The following is a 17,654-nucleotide window of genomic DNA, read 5'->3' on the forward strand; positions in this document are numbered from 1 at the left end:
TGTAACGATAGTCCTAAAACAACATTGAGATTATGACGTTGGAAGAACGATCATAATGAATCGACACAATCTTGTCTGTTATATGAATTGAGTTAATATCATATCTAATTAATTGTAATAACACGGAGTGTTTACGTGTGATTTTGCTCCTTAGACCATGAGAGTATCGTAGTCACTTCTTACTGTACGGTGGGCTTTGGGGTTGCTCAATGGCACCTGTAACACGGTGATCATAACGACAACTTACGGGTTCGTCAGAATGTTTGACAACGGACTAGATAGCTCGAGATTGGGATTTGCTCCTCCGAGTATGGGGAGATATTCTTATGGCCCTCTCAGTGTAACAGAATCCAACATCATCTGGCCAGACACAGGTGACTACGTCACGGGGATGTCGGAACACAATAACGAGAAAGAATAACAAAACCAGTAACGAGGATAATGGTATGGTGAGCATGGTGATGACTCAGGAGGATATCGATGCATCCCGGGTTTTATGAAGTATCGCGAAGCAAAGGGAACACCACACGATAACCAAATGTTCACTCGAATATCATGCATGTCCTCATAGGGAATGATATGGACGCCCACGGTTCCGCTGTCTGTCAGTGAATGAAGGGATTTTGTTCATGTCTATGAGTTATCGAACCTACGGGGTCACAAGCTTAGAGAAATCATGATCTGTTGAGTGTTAGTTGGACGGGAGTGATGATAACATATTTGTGGAATTGTTTCATTAATATCAGTATTGTCCCGAGAGGATCCGGAAGCGTTTCGGTGTCACCGGAAGGGTTTCGGTGAATATCGAGTAATTCCGGGTATTACCGATATATATATATATATATATGGAAAATATTTCCGGGAATGTTAAATTATATAAAATGGTCCAAATTTTTTTAGAACACTTTATATTTAATTTAATATCAACGGGCCTAAAAATGCCAAGTGTTGGAAGGCAACTTGGGCCACCAAGGCCCATGTCGGGAGGCGCCTCACTTCTAGGAGGCCGAATTGGAGTAGGGGAGGAGTCGAACTCTTCCACCCCTGGTCGGTGCACCCCTCTATCCTATATATATTTAAGGATTTGTGCCCTATTGAACACACAAGTTTTGGAGCCTCCTCTAGTTCATCTAGTCCTAGTTCTAGTTTGTCATAGTTGACTGATTAGAGCTCGGTCTAGTTCGTCTAATCCTCATAATTAGAAGACCAGTGTGGTTCGAATCTCCTCCCCCTAATTCTCCAGCGATGATTAGCTCTGGACGCCAAAGCGCTGCCGGATCTTGAAGGTTGCACACTTGCAATCAAGTAGAGAGGCCGTGCTTTCGGTCTTCGGTTCGAGGGAATGTTCGTGGGCGGTACGAGGGATCGTTCATCAACGGTTCGAGGGACTCCAAGTACTATCCACGCTGACACGTTCTTCTTCCGCTGCAACTCGGTGATGGTAATGGTCATGATCACAACCTGTTATACATCTTCATATTGATCTTGGGTGTGTGTAGGTGTGATGTCTACTACGCAACCTTCTTCTTGTAGACTCGTGCTGGGCCTCCAAGCGCAGAGTTTTGTAGGACAGTAGCAAATTTCCCTCAAGTGGATGACCTAAGGTTTATCAATCTGTGGGAGGCGTAGGATGAATATGGTCTCTCTCAAACAACCCTGCAACCAAATAACAAAGAGTCTCTTGTGTCCCCAACACACCCAATACAATGGTAAATTGTATAGGTGCACTAGTTCGGCGAAGAGATGGTGATACAAGTGCAATATGGTTGGTAGATATCGGTTTTTGTAATCTGAAATTATAAAAACTGCAAGGTAACTAGTAACAAAAGTGAGCGAAAACGGTATTGCAATGCTTGGAAACAAGGCCTAGGGTTCATACTTTCACTAGTGCAAGTTCTCTCAACAATGATAACATAATTAGATCGTATGGCAATCCCTCAACATGCAACAAAATTCACTTCAAAGTTCGTATCGCGGAGAACATAAGATGAAATTGCTTGTAGGGTACGAAACCACCTCAAAGTTATTCTTTCCGATCAATCCATTGAGCTATTCTATAAGTGTCACAAGCAACCCTAGAGTTTGTAGTAAAATAACACCATATGAGACACATCAATCAACCCTAATGTCACCTAGATACTCCAATGTCACCACAAGTATCCGTGGGTCAATTATACGATATGCATCAAACAACTTCAGATTCATAATATTCAATCCAACACAAAGAACCTCAAAGAGTGCCCCAAGATTTCTGCCAGAGAAACAAGGACGAAAACGTGCATCAACCCCTATGCATAGATTACCCCAATTAATGTCACCACGGGAATCCGCGAGTTGACTGCCAAAACATACATCAAGTGAATCAATAGAATACACCATTGTCACCACGGGTATCCGACGCAGGACATACATCAAGTGTTCTCAAATCCATAATAGTATTCAATCCGATAATAGTGAAACCTCAAAGGTAAAACTCAATTCATCACAAGAAGGTAGAGGGGTAGAAACACCATATGATTCAACTATAGTAACAAAGCTCGCGGTACATCAAGATCATGCCAAATCAAGAACACGAGAGAGAGAGAGAGAGATCAAACACATAGGTACAGGTACATACCCTCAGCCCCGAGGGTGAACTACTCCCTCCTCGTCATGGAGACCGCCGGGATGATGAAGATCGCCACTGGTGATGGTTTCCCCCTCCGGCAGGGTGCCGGAACGGGCTCCCGATTGGTTTTTCGTGGCTACAGAGGCTCGTGGTGGCAGAACTCCCGATCTAGGTTTATTTCTGGGGGTTTTGGTATTTATAGGAATTTTTGGCGTTGAGAACAAGTCAGGGGGTCCACGAGGAGCCCACAAGACCGGATGGCGCCCCCAGGGGGTAGGGAGCGCCCTCCACCCTTGTGGAGGCCTTGTGGCTCTTCTGGCCCAACTCTTTTACTTCGGGGGCTTCTTCTAGTCCATAAAAAATCACCATAAATTTTCAGGTCATTTGGACTCCGCTTGATATTCCTTTTCTGCGAAACTCAAAAACAAGGAAAAAACAGAAACTGGCACTGGGCTCTAGGTTAATAGGTTAGTCCCAAAAATCATATAAATGCATATGAAACATCCAAGATAGATAATATAATAGCATGGATCAATCAAAAATTGTAGATACGTTGGAGACGTATCAAGCATCCCCAAGCTTAATTTCTGCTCGTCCTCGAGTAGGTAAATGATTAAAATAGAATTTTTGATGTGGAATGCTACCTAACATATTTATCAATGTAATCTTCTCTATTGTGGCAAGAATATTCAGATCCATAAGATTCAAAACAAAAGTTTAATATTGACATAAAAACAATAATACTTCAAGCATACTAATAAAGGAATCATGTCTTCTCAAAATACCATGGCCAAAGAAAGCTATCCCTACAAAATCATATAGTCTGGCTATGCTCCATCTTCATCACACAAAGTATTTAAATCATGCACAACCCCGATGACAAGCCAAGCAATTGATTCATACTTTTGATGTTCTCAAACCTTTTCAACTTTCACGCAATACATGAGCGTGAGCCATGGACATAGCACTAATAATGAATATCATCACACTTTTATTTACTTACAACTCAAGAATTACAACTCGATACTTAGAACAAAATATGACTCTATATGAATGCCTCCGGCGGTGTACCCGGATGTGCAATGACTCAAGAGTGACATGTATGAAAGAATTATGAATGGTGGCTTTGCCACAAATACGATGTCAACTACATGATCATGCAAAGCAATATGACAATGATGGAACGTGTCATAATAAACAGAACGGTGGAAAGTTGCATCACAATATATCTCGGAATGGCTATGGAAATGCCATAATAGGTAGGTATGGTGGCTGTTTTGAGGAAGGTATATGGTGGGTGTATGGTACCGACGAAAGTTGCGCGGTACTAGAGAGGCTAGCAATGGTGGAAGGGTGAGAGTGCGTATAATCCATGGACTCATCATTAGTCATAAAGAACTCACATACTTATTGCAAAAATCTATTAATTGTCAAAAGAATACTACGCGCATGCTCCTAGGGGGATAGGTTGGTAGGAAAAGACCATCGCTCGTCCCCGATCGCCACTCATAAGGGAGACAATCAATAAATAAATCATGCTCCGACTTCATCACATAACGGTTCACCATACGTGCATGCTACGGTGATAATAAACTTTAACACAAGTATTTCTACCAATCCACAATTACTCACTAGCATGACTCTAATATCACCATCTTTATATCTCAAAACGATCATAAGGAATCAAACATCTCATAGTATTCAATGCACTTTATATGAAAGTTTTTATTATATCCCTCTTGGATGCCTATCATATTAGGACTAAATTCATAACCAAAGCAATTACCATGCCGTTTTGAGACTGTAACATCCCTAGCCTTGCTATGCACTTGGACTAGCTTGGTTGTTGCATCATGTCTAAATTTCTTTTAAAACTTGAAGTGGGGATTGATCAAACCCCTAGCACCAAAACAATGCAAATAGGTTCAACTTCAAAATATTTTCAATGGACCAAATTGGTTTGCAAAAATGTTCATGATTTATGGAAAAGGGCAAAAACCATATCCAGAGATGATGCATATTTTTCCAGGACATTTTTGGATTTTTGAATAAACCATATTGTATTTGAATTGGGGCATTTAAATACTATTAATATTTTTAAATGCTCCAACAATTCTGAAAATAGTTAGGGGCCTCTGTAATAATTTAGTTAATGACCACAATTATTTTCAGGATTTATTAAAATGATTTGGTTTATAAACTAGATCGAAACAAAATAACAAAAATAGAAAAAACAGAACAAATAAAAAGGAGAGAGAGAGCTCACCTGAGCAGCCCACCCACCTGGCCCAGGAGAGAAGCCGGCCCAGCCCACCTCCTCCTTCCTGTCGTCTTCCTTCTCTGCCAGGAGGACGGGCGTGTGCCCGCGGCGCGCACGCACGCGCCCCGCCACCTCCTGCTTCCCGCCGCTGCCCTTACGCATCTGGATGACGCCACGCATCACCCCGGACTCTCTCACCCACTCCCGCTCGTCCTCATCCCCTCCCCCGCTCGCTTCTGTGCTCACCGAGAGGAGGCCGTCGCCGCCGCTCGCCGTAGACGCAGCCACCATGTTCCCCTTGCCTCCCCGTGCTGTCCAAGACCTCCACCGCGATGCCCTCGACCTCCTCACTGAGCCATGCTTCGCCGGAGGCCCTGCATCGCTTCCATCTGGTCGTCTTCAACCTCGGTACCCGCCGGACGCCGTTCGTCGATTCGCCCCCCCTCCGGTCGTCCTCGAGCCCACTGATCTGCGCATCGACCCCCAGTGAGCTCCGTCGTCGTTTCCCACTACTCCCCTGGTCGCGCTCGTCCGCTATCTGACCTCGCCGTCCTGCCCGCAAGCTCCGGCAGCCGCGTTTGTCGCCGCCGTCGTGGTAGGTCACCGACCTCGCGTTCGAGCATGGCCCTGGGCTCGTGGAGCTCCCAGGAGCCCGCCCAGCCTCTCAGCTCGCTCGCTAGCCAAGCGTAGCCCCGTGCCCGCGCTGGCCCGAGTTCCGGCCGCCGTAGTCGTCGCCCCCGGCCACCACAGCTCCAGCCGCAGCCACCGTTGGACGCACTGCATCGCGGCCGTTCCAACGGGATCAGCCCCGTTCGCTCCCGTCGCCGGAATCGCCGGAACGGCGAACACCGCCGTGCCTGGGTTAGCCCCGGCGTTAACCGCCGACGTGGCCGGCTTAATTAGGCCCTAATGGGCTAGTTAATTAACCATAGTGACACAGACAGGTGGGCTCCATGCCCATATTTAACCACACAGATTAAATCATGTTTAGTTTTAGTTAAACACAGTGGCCCCACGTGTCAGGGTTGACCTTGCTGACGTGGCCCTTGACCGGCCCCACACGTCAGTGACCCAAGCCAGCCCGAGACACCGAGGTGTGGGTCCCTGTCGTCAGGTTTGACCTGGTTGACCGTGGTTGATCGCTGAGGTCACTATGACACACTGCTGACATCATAAACACATTTCCTGGCATTTTCTTATTTAGAAAAAAATCTGAAAATTCCAGAAAATGTTTAAAACTTCAAAAATTCATAGAAAATAATCTATAACTCCAAATGAAATAATTTATATATGAAAAATTATCAGAAAAATCCAATCTATCCATTGGTACTGGTTTCATGCATGTTAAAGCAACTTAACCTTGCTGTATGGATCAAAACATGTTTATGCACTTTGGAAATTCATAGTTTGAATTTGAATTTGAACCTTGAGTTCAAATCAACCCAAACCCTTCTGTTACTAGCTGCACTAGCTCAAATCACAGCATATTGCCATGTCATGATCATGCATCATATTGTGCATTGCATTGATCATGTTTCTTCTCTATTTGCCGGTGTTGTTCCCCTTCGGTAGACGTTGTCCCGACGTTGTGATCATTGACACTGATGAAGACTCAATGCTATCTTCAGAAGTGCCAGGCAAGCAAAACCCCCTTGTTCATTCCGATACAATCCCACTCTCTCGCTTCTGCTCTCTTTTACTGCATTAGGACAACAATGACTCAACTGTTACATTGCCACAGTAAATAGATGAAACCCACTAGCATGAGTAGGAGTTGTTTGAGCCCTGATGTGCCTACTCATTCATGCTTGTTTTTCATGCCTACTACTGCTTAGAGTTGAGTCAGGTCTGATTCATCGGGGATGAATTGGAATGGTGATGAACATGTCTTACTATGTGTGAGCTAAGTGGTGAACACGATTTGGTAAAGGTAGCGGTGAGAGGCCATGTAGGAGTACATGGTGGGTTGTCTCATTGAAACCGTCCTCAGGAACTGAGTTCTGTGTTTGTGATCCATGAACAACTACTACCACACGTTGGGCCCTGAAATATGACCCCACTCGACTTATTAACCGCCCCTGTCCTCTGTCCAGGAGTTGCAACTAGTTTCTGGTGTTTGTAGGATATGTGTTGGAGGCCGTGCGTAGCGCTGACCCTAGGGGTGGGCTATGATGCGGTAGATACACCGTGCCACGGTGTACCGGGCGCCCGTTTGGTGTCTCGGGAACCCTGTACACATCGTTTGGGGCTGTGAGCGAAACCCCGGCCGGATCTCCTCGCGGTTGGAACCCGAATAGGCGATAAACCTGGACTAGAGACTTGTGTGGTTAGTCAGGTCGTGGTCTACACCCACGTCGGCTTTCGCTTGAAGTCTGCCGAGCACATGTCGTGTGCAAACGCTAAGTGGTGGAAACATGTGTGAAGAAGTACACCCCTGCAGGGTTATAAATGATCTATTCGAATAGCCGCGTCCGCGGTAAAGGACTTCTGGGTTAACTGTACAGTTCATAGATAACTTGAAGTGGATACTCTAAAACTCGCAGGATAAGCGTGAGTGCTATGGAAGGCGTTCTCGTAGGTAGATGGGAGCAGATTCATAGTGGTGTATTGATATGGTGAATATGTGGACTCGTGTGCGCCACCTGAAAAGAGTTACTTGTAGTCGTAGTTCAGGATAGCCACTGAGTCAAAGCTGGCTTGCTGCAGTTAAACTCCACCACCCCTTTTATTGATACCGATGCATATGTAGCTAGTTCTGATGTAAGTCTTGCTGGGTACATTTGTACTCATGTTTGCCTATTTTATGTTTTGCAGAGAGACTTCAGTCTCACTAGTAGTTCCGTGTGGACTTCGACGTTTAGCTTGTTTCCTCAGCTACGATCTTGTACCCTTGGGAGGGTCTTGTAGATAGTCAGGCTTCTCATCCTTTTCATTTGTAGTTGTCTGTACTCAGACATGTTTATGCTTCCGCTTGTTGCTTGTATGCTCTGTATGTTGGGTCATGAGACCCATGCTTGTAATACTTGGCTCCTCGGAGCCTAATGAATAAATACTCTGAGTCATAGAGTCTTGTTGTGATGCCATGTTGTATTTACACATATCGAGCATATTGTGTGTATGATTGAAATGCTTGGTATGTGTGGGATCCGACAATCTAGTTGTTTATCCTTGGTAGCCTCTCTTATGGGGAAATGTAGTGTGGTGCTTCCACTGAGCCTTGGTAGTCCGCTACAGCCCGGTTTACCGGAGTCCTGTTAGCCCAGCACTACTGCTCCAGAACACTTAGACTGGCCGGCATGTGATTCACTTCGTTCCTGTGTCTGTCCCTTTGGGGAAATGTCATGCGGTGACAGCCGGAGTCCTGCTAGCCTGCTACAGCTCAGGTTCCCGGAGTCCTGTTAGCCCAGTTGCTACAGCCCGGATTCACACGCTGCTGACCGACATGCTCGATGTTGTTTCATGTATGCCTATCCCCGTAAGTTAGTGCCACTTTGGGTTCACGACTAGCCATGTCGGCCCGGGTATTTTGTCATATGGATGCTAGCGACACCATCATATACGTGAGCCAAATGGCGCAAATGGTCCCGGGCCAGGTAAGGTGACACCCGTGGGAATACCATGCGTGAGGCCGCAAAGTGATATGAGGTGTTACATGCTAGATCAGTGTGACTTAGAATCGGGGTCCTGACAGCTTTGGTATCAGAGCCTGACTGCCTGTAGGATTACCAAGCCAAACTAGTCGAAGTTGAGTCTAGAAATTCTTTAGTTATGTAAGGCAATTGATTGTGGAAGGGAACGTAAGGCTCTTTTCACTTCTTATACCTTATGCCCTTCTGATCTGAGCCATCTTATCTTTCTACGGGTATAAGGAACTAGGATTTCTCTTCTTTCTATCAGGATCACGTGTTACTAATCCGTAGACTTGTATGTTTGATGAATTCAGGCCTCAGTTCAGTTCCTACTATTTCTGTGTGTTGACAGTTGATTTCGGAACCTTGATATTGTGATGTTGAGTGGTAATGCCACCATTTTTGCATGATGTCTCAAATATTTTTGAGCATTTACAGTCGTTATGCTGTCCGAGTCATCCCAGGTTTCCAAATAGTCTGATGCATTTGCAAATCCCTTCTTTCCGTTCTCAATGTTCCCTTGGGCCAGATTAACGACACTAATCGTCGAGTTGAGGTACTTCGTTGCCTCGACATATATGTTGGAGCTTATTATGACCATAGGTGTCTTAGAGGGAGTCACCTAGTAATCTAGCCATGTTTTGTGTTCCCAGTGTGATGATTCTGGCCACCATTCTCGAAAGCATCCCGTGATGCCATTTAGTTAGTAGGCATTCTATTTCTGGGTTCTTGAGCCCAAGATTCATCCTACTTACCTCATTTGGATAAGTGTTTGCTAGTTCCTTTAGGATATTAGTAGCCTTTGCGATAGTCCTCGAGGTCCGTGGTATCTCATTCTTCCAATACCATGAACCATCATGGCAGAAGTTCTTTTGAACCAAAAGGTCACGACCAGAGTGCTCTTGATGAGTTCTCCATTCTATATTGTGAATCTGCCAGTTCTACCCTTTCCGCATGGGTTATCCGGAAGAAATGTTGAGCTTCGCTCGACATACTAATCTATGCATCCACAACTCAGAAAAACATATGTTCCTTTGAGTTGTCCCTCTTTAGTTGTATCCTGACCTCCGTCTATCAAGTGATTGTCAGGAATAGCTGTGCCATCGTGTTCGTCAGTGTCTATTATCTTTGTGGTCCGTCGAGCCGTTCTATTTCAAAATGACTAGGAGAAATAAACTCCAGTACCTCATTCATATCCAGGATTGGGTCAAAGCAGTTGTATTTCGCAGATCAAAATGCAACCCAGCTTTTGATTTTGTTCTACCCTGGAGTATTACCCTCTTTTGTCAATAATATCATAAGAATTGCACCACCTCTTATGAATTCTTGTTGCAGTGATACTCATCGCCATCATTATTCATTCCTCGGTCCCTGCGTTATTGCAACCGGTATGCCGACAAGTGAATCGTGATGTGTGAAATCAATACCCCTAGCAGTTGTGTTGCTTGGTAGTTCATGGACGATAATTTCATTCTTAGCGTGCTGGTTACGGAATCACCATCCCGAGATTGATCATGCTACCTAGTCCATATTTCCTGGTGCACTCTTCCTGATTCACATCCAGAGTTAGGATTGTGTCAATCCCTCGCTCCCTTGATCATATCGTCTTGCCCTGAAAGGCAAGATTGATCTCGAGCTTACTAACATATTGGTGGCTCGTGATTTTCCGAATATCTCCTCGAAAGTATTACCAGGTTGACACCTGACCGCTAAGTTGAGCTCGTGATCAAGTTAGTTTTCTTATAAACCACCCCTTCTCCAAGAATCCATGTTGGATACCCCTGAGCTAGTTGGTTAAGCTGAACAACAACTGGAGAGTTGGAAGATAAAAGCTTGTCTGACTTAGTTCATGTTAAGGGATATCTTTGTGTGTGTGTGTGTGTGTGTTGAAGAAAGATGATATCTCCATCGATTGGTCCTCGTGATCAGTTGTTGGATCTATTGCCTTGTCAAAACTTTGACTTGAGTATGGGCTATCGTCAAGTCAAATCAGAACCAACGATGTTCGTAATGTTGTCTTACTCGTGGTTGATCTCTCGAGCATACACCATTACATCTTTTGGTCTGACCAATGCTATCACCGTGTTCACATGATGGTGGAAGTCCAGTGATATGGAAATTCCGATGAGTTGCTGTTGAGCCCATCAGCAGCATTTTGTCTCCCCCATGATTCATGTTGAACATCAACCTAGTGTTGAAAACTTTGTAAGCAATGCCTTCGTGTTCCGTTCATGAAGCTTATGCTTGGATGGAACAAGTGACTTCCTCGAATTCATGTGCATTTGGTGCAAGTTGCCGCCGTGAGTTCGAGAAAGATTGTTTTTGTTTCCTCTGGTACCATCCCAGGTCAGTTATGCATGTGCGAATGTATTCTATGGTTTGGTAGATTATTTACCTCCACTCCATATGTATTCCCTAGCACACCAAGCCACTGACTGATTTGTTCTAGGAGAAGGATTTAAGTGCTAATCCATGGTAATGCACAAGACTTCGATATCCTCGACGATGGTTCCCCACCTGAACTCGGTAGTGTTTCGTTGTAAGACTACTGTGTGGTCATGCTTGTCTGGGACAGCGTGTTCACATGTGTGTAGCAGAACCAGCTCATGTTTTGGAGCTTGCTATTGCAGTTCATTTCCCGAGAATCTCGCAACATCTTCTTGTTGATTTGTTATGCAAACTTTCTTTTCCAGACATGATGTCTGAAATATCCTGTTACCAACCAGATCTGAATCTCAGGCAGATATGATGGTCGGAACATTCCCAACAATTGCATTCTATTCCCAGCTTGCACCCGCCTCTGTGCCATTTTTCTATGGTCTGCCTTCTCGGTATTTGTCATCCAGGATCATCTTCAAAAGTGGACTTACCTGGGCCCTATCCTTCCCCGATGATAAGCAGAAATCATCCATCGTGTTGTCTTCAACAAGTTAGTCCACATCATCCATTCTAGCCTGAGTATGTCGTTCCCTCGAACTCTGTCAACGAACGTTTGTAGATTGCCTTAGGCTGGTATGAAGAGTTTCAATGATCTTTGTATCAAAAGAAATTCTTTTGCCACTTAAGGGAATAATTCTACGAGTTACCTCTTCTAAGGTGCCCCGTTATGAAGTCATTGTAATTATTTCATCGCTATCTTGAAACCATGCACCATCTTACTTAGACGTGGAATTGTTGCTTGCCAATGAACCTCCGTCATGTACTTCTTCCGTTGCCCCTAGTGTGTGTTTTGTGTATCAACTCAAGAGGTGTTCTTACGTCTCACTCCGTGAGTTGATCTTGAGTGTTCGATCTTCGAGGAGATCGTTTTCTATAGAGTTTTCCTTTGTCGTCATCGTGTTGGATAAAGATCTCGAAAGCAAAGACGTCAAGATCAATTTGAACCAATGAATCAACATCTTCGAGAAGGGCAAATGGATCATGGAGATTGTGATAGTTTTGTGACCCCCTTTCCTCTTACCTCACGTCTTGAATCTCGGGACGAGATTCTTGTTTAGTGGGGGTGAGTTGTAACATCCCTAGCCTTGCTATGCACTTGGACTAGCTTGGTTGTTGCATCATATCTAAATTTCTTTTAAAACTTGAAGTGGGGATTGATCAAACCCCTAGCACCAAAACAATGCAAATTGGTTCAACTTCAAAATATTTTCAATGAACCAAATTGGTCTGCAAAAATGTTCATGATTTATGGAAAAGGGTGAAAACCATATCCAGAGATGATCCATATTTTTCAGGGACATTTTTGGATTTTTGAATAAACCATATTGTATTTGAATTGGGGCATTTAAATACTATTAATATTTTTAAATGCTCGAACAATTCTCAAAATAGTTAAGGGCCTCTGTAATAATTCAGTTAATGCCCACAATTATTTTCAGGATTTATTAAAATGATTTGGTTAATAAACTAGATAGAAAAATAGAAAAATAGAACAAATAAAAAGGAGAGAGAGAGAGAGAGCTCACCTGAGCAGGCCACCCACCTGGCCCAGGAGAGAAGCCAGCCCAGCCCACCTCCTCCTTCCTGTCGTCTTCCTTCTCTGCCAGGAGAATGGGCGTGTGCCCGCGGCGCGCACGCACGCGCCCCGCCACCTCCTGCTTCCCGCCGCTGCCCCGACACGTCTGGATGACGCCACGCATCACCCCGGACTCTCTCACCCACTCCCGCTCGTCCTCATCCCCTCCCCCGCTCGCTTCTGTGCTCAGCGAGAGGAGGCCGTCGCCGCCGCTCGCCGTAGACGCAGCCACCGTGTTCCCCTTGCCTCCCTATGCTGTCCAAGACCTCCGTCGCGACGCCCTCGACCTCCTCACTGAGCCACGCTTCGCTGGAGGCCCTGCATCGCTGCCATCTGGTCGTCTTCAACCTCGGTACCCGCCGGACGCCGTTCGTCGATTCGCCCCCCTCCTGTCGTACCCGATCCCACTGATCTACGCATCGACCCCAGTGAGCTCCGTCGTCGTCTCCCCATACTCCCTTGGTCGCGCTCGTCCGCTATCTGACCTCGCGGTCCTACCCGCATGCTCCGGCCGCCGCATTTGTCGCCGTCGTCGTGGTAGGTCACCGACCTCGCGTCTGTGCACGGCCCTGGGCTCGTGGAGCTCCCAGGAGCCCGCCCAGCCTCTGAGCTCGCTCGCTAGCCAAGCGTAGCCCCGCGCCCGCGCTGGCCCGAGTTCCGGCCGCCGCCAAGGCCGCCGTAGTCGTCGCCCCCGGCCACCACAGCTCCAGCCGCAGCCGCCGTTGGACGCACCATGTCGCGGCCGTTAAAACGGGATCAGCCCCGCTCGCTCCCGTCGCCAGAATCGCCGGAACGGCGAACGCCGCCGTGCCTGGGTTAGCCCCGGCGTTAACCGCCGACGTGGCCGGCTTAATTAGGCCCTAATGGGCTAGTTAATTAACCATAGTGACACAGACAGGTGGGCCCCACGCCCATATTTAACCACACAGATTAAATCATGTTTAGTTTTAGTTAAACAAAGTGGCCCCACGTGCCAGGGTTGACCTTGCTGACGTGGCCCTTGACCGGCCCCACCCGTCAGTGACCCAAGCCAGTCTGAGACACTGAGGTGTGGGTCCCTGTCGTCAGGTTTGACCTGGTTGACCATGGTTGACCACTGAGGTCACTATGACACACTGTTGACGTCATAAACACATTTCCTGGCATATTCTCATTTAGAAACAAATCTGAAAATTCCAGAAAATGTTTAAAACTTCAAAATTCATAGAAAATAATCTATAACTCCAAATGAAATAATTTATTTATTAAAAATTATCAAAAAAATCCAATCTATCCATTGGTACTAGTTTCATGCATGTTAAAGCAACTTAACCTTGCTGTATAGATCAAAACATGCTTATGCACTTTGGAAATTCATAGTTTGAATTTGAATTTGAACCTTGAGTTCAAATCAACCCAAACCCTTCTGTTACTAGCTGCATTAGCTCAAATCACAACATATTGCCATGTCATGATCATGCATCCTATTGTGCATTGCATTCATCGTGTTTCTTCTTTGTTTGCCTGTGTTGTTCCCCTTCGGTAGACGTTGTCCCGACGTTGTGATCGTTGACACTGATGAAGACTCAATGCTATCTTCAGAAGTGCCAGGCAAGCAAAACCCCCTTGTTCATTCCGATACAATCCCACTCTCTCGCTTCTGCTCTCTTTTACTGCATTAGGACAACAATGACTCAACTGTTACATGCTGCGGTAGTTGAACCCCTTTCCTCTGCATGACCTGCCATTGCCACAGTAAATAGATGAAACCCACTAGCATGAGTAGGAGTTGTTTGAGCCCTGATGTGCCTACTCATTCATGCTTGTTTGTCATGCCTACTACTACTTAGAGTTGAGTCAGGTCTGATTCATTGGGGATGAATTGGAATGGTGATGAACATGTCCTACTGTGTGTGAGCTAAGTGGTGAACATGATTTGGTAAAGGTAGCGGTGAGAGGCCATGTAGGAGTACATGGTAGGTTGTCTCATTGCAACCATCCTCAGGAACTGAGTTCTGTGTTTGTGATCCATGAACAGCTACTGCCACACGTTGGGCCCTGAAATATGACCCCGCTCGACTTATTAACCGCCCTTGTCCTCTGTCCAGGAGTTGCAACTAGTTTCTGGTGTTTGTAGGATATCTGTTGGAGGCCGTGCGTAGCGCTGACCCTAGGGGTGGGCTATGATGCGGTAGATACACCGTGGCACGGTGTACCGGGCGCCTGTTTGGTGTCTCGGGAACCCTGCACACATCGTTTGGGGCTGTGAGCGAAACCCCGGCCGGATCTCCTCGCGGATGGAACCCGAATAGGCGATAAACCTGGACTAGAGACTTGTGTGGTTAGTCAGGTCGTGGTCTACACCCACGTCAGCTTTCTCTTGAAGTCTGCCGAGCACATGTCATGTGCAGACACTAAGTGGTGGAAACATGTGTGAAGAAGTACACCCCTGCAGGGTTATAAATGATATATTCGAATAGCCGCGTCCGCGGTAAAGGACTTCTGGGTTGACTGTACAGTTCATAGATAACTTGAAGTGGATACTCTAAAACTCGCAGGATAAGCGTGAGTGCTATGGATGGCGTTCTCGTAGGTAGACGGGAGTGGATCCATAGTGGTGTATTGATATGGTGAATATGTGGACTCGTGTGCGCCACCTGAAAAGAGTTACTTGCAGTCGTAGTTCAGGATAGACACTGAGTCAAAGCTGGCTTGCTGCAGTTAAACTGCACCACCCCTTTTATTGATACCGATGCATATGTAGCTAGTTCTGATGTAAGTCTTGCTGGGTACATTTGTACTCACGTTTGCCTATTTTATGTTTTGCAGAGAGACTTCAGTCTCACTAGTAGTTCCGCGTGGACTTCGACGTTTAGCTTGTTACCTCAACTACAATCTTGTACCCTTGGGAGGTTCTTGTAGATAGTCAGGCTTCTCAGCCTTTACATTTGTAGGTGTCTGTACTCATACATGTTTATGCTTCCGCTTGTTGCTTGTATGCTCTGTATGTTGGGTCATGAGACCCAGGTTTGTAATACTTGGCTCCCCGGAGCCTAATGAATAAATACTCTAAGTCGTAGAGTCTTGTTGTGATGTCATGTTGTATTTACATATATCGAGCATATTGTGTGTATGATTGAAATGCTTGGTATGTGTGGGATCCAACAATCTAGTTGTTTATCATTCGTAGCCTCTCTTATGGGGAAATGTAGTCTGGTGCTTCCACTGAGCCTTGGTAGTCCGCTACAGCCCGGTTTACCGGAGTCCTGTTAGCCCAGCACTACTGCTCCGGAACACTTAGACTGGCCGGCATATGATTCACTTTGTTCCTGTGTCTGTCCCTTCGGGGAAATGTCACACGGTGACAGCCAGAGTCCTGCTAGCCTGCTACATCCCGGGTTCCCGGAGTCCTGTTAGCCCAGCTGCTGACCGACATGCTCGATTTTGTTTCATGTATGCCTGTCCCCATAAGTTAGTGCCACTTTGGGTTCACGACTAGCCATGTCGGCCCGGGTTCTCTGTCATATGGATGCTAGCGACACCATCATATACATGAGCCAAAAGGCGCAAACGGTCCCGGGCCAGGTAAGGCGACACCCGTGGGAATACTGTGCGTGAGGCCGCAAAGTGATATGAGGTGTTACATGCTAGATCGGTGTGACTTAGAATCAGGGTCCTGACAGAGACTCTCAAAATAATATAAGTGAAGCATGAGAGTTCATCAATTTCTACAAAATAAAACTACCGTCGTGCTCTAAAAAGATATAAGTGAAGCACTAGAGCAAATGACAAACTACTCCAAAATATATAAGTGAAGATCAGTCAGTAGTCAAATAATTGTGTAACTATGTGAAGTATCTCTAACATTTAAGAATATCATATCTTGGGATATTATTCAAACAGCAATCAAAACAAAATAAAAGAAAATGACGCTCCAAGCAAAACACATATCATGTGGTGAATAAAAATATTGCTCCAAGTAAGGTTACCGATGAACAAAGACGAAAGAGGGGATGCCATCCGGGGCATCCCCAAGCTTAGGCTCTTGGTTGTCCTTGAATATTACCTTGGGTTGCCTTGGGCATCCCCAAGCTTAGGCTCTTGCCACTCTTTATTCCGTAGTCCATCAAAACTTTACCCAAAACATGAAAACTTCACAACACAAAACTCAACAGAAAACTCGTAAGCTCCGTTAGTATAATAAAACAAATCATTCACTTTGGTACTGTCAAGACAAGATTCATAATTTTTATCACATGATTCCTACTGTACCCTATCATTTCTACAATTTATATTAAGCAATATAATCCATAGAAACTAGAAAACAAGCAAACTATGCATCGAAAACAGAATCTGTCAAAAACAGACCAGTATGTAGTAATCTAGAAACTTCGTATACTTATGTAACTCCAAAAATTCTGAACAATTAGGACAACCTGGGCAATTTGTAAATCAATCTTGTGTAAAACATTCAGATCAAAAGCACGCTCCTGTGATTTTTGAAAATTATTTTACTGGGCGCAAAAGTTTCTCTTTTTCACCAAGATCAAATCAACTATCATCCACACTATCCCAAAGGCTTTACTTGGCACTTTATTCAAACAAAAGCTATTAAACATGATTACTACAGTAGCATAATCATGTGAACATACAAAAACAGTAGGGGTAACTATTGGGTTGTCTCCCAACAAGCACCTTTCTTTAATGCCTTTTTAATTAGGCATGATGATGTCAATGATGCTCACATAAAAGATAAGAATTGAAACATAATGGGAGCACCATGAAGCATACGACAAGAACATTTAAGCCTAACCCACTTCATATGCATAGGGATTTTGTGAGCAAACAATTTATGGGAACTAGAATCAACAAGCATAGGAAGGAAAAACAAGCATAACTTCAAGACTTTAAACACATAGAGAGGAAACTTGATATTCTTGCAACTCCTAGAAGCATATGTTCCTCCTTCATAATAATTTTCAGTAGCATCATGAATGAATTCAACAATATATCTATCACACAAAGCATTCTTTCCATGATCCACAAACATTGAATTTTTACTACTCTCCACATAAGCAAGATTCTTCTCATTCGGAATAGTGGGAGTAAACTCAACAAAATAACTATCATGTGAGGCATAATCCAATTGAAAATTAAAGTCAA

Source organism: Triticum aestivum, chromosome 7D (assembly GCF_018294505.1).
Source record: "Triticum aestivum cultivar Chinese Spring chromosome 7D, IWGSC CS RefSeq v2.1, whole genome shotgun sequence".
NCBI lineage: Eukaryota > Viridiplantae > Streptophyta > Magnoliopsida > Poales > Poaceae > Triticum > Triticum aestivum.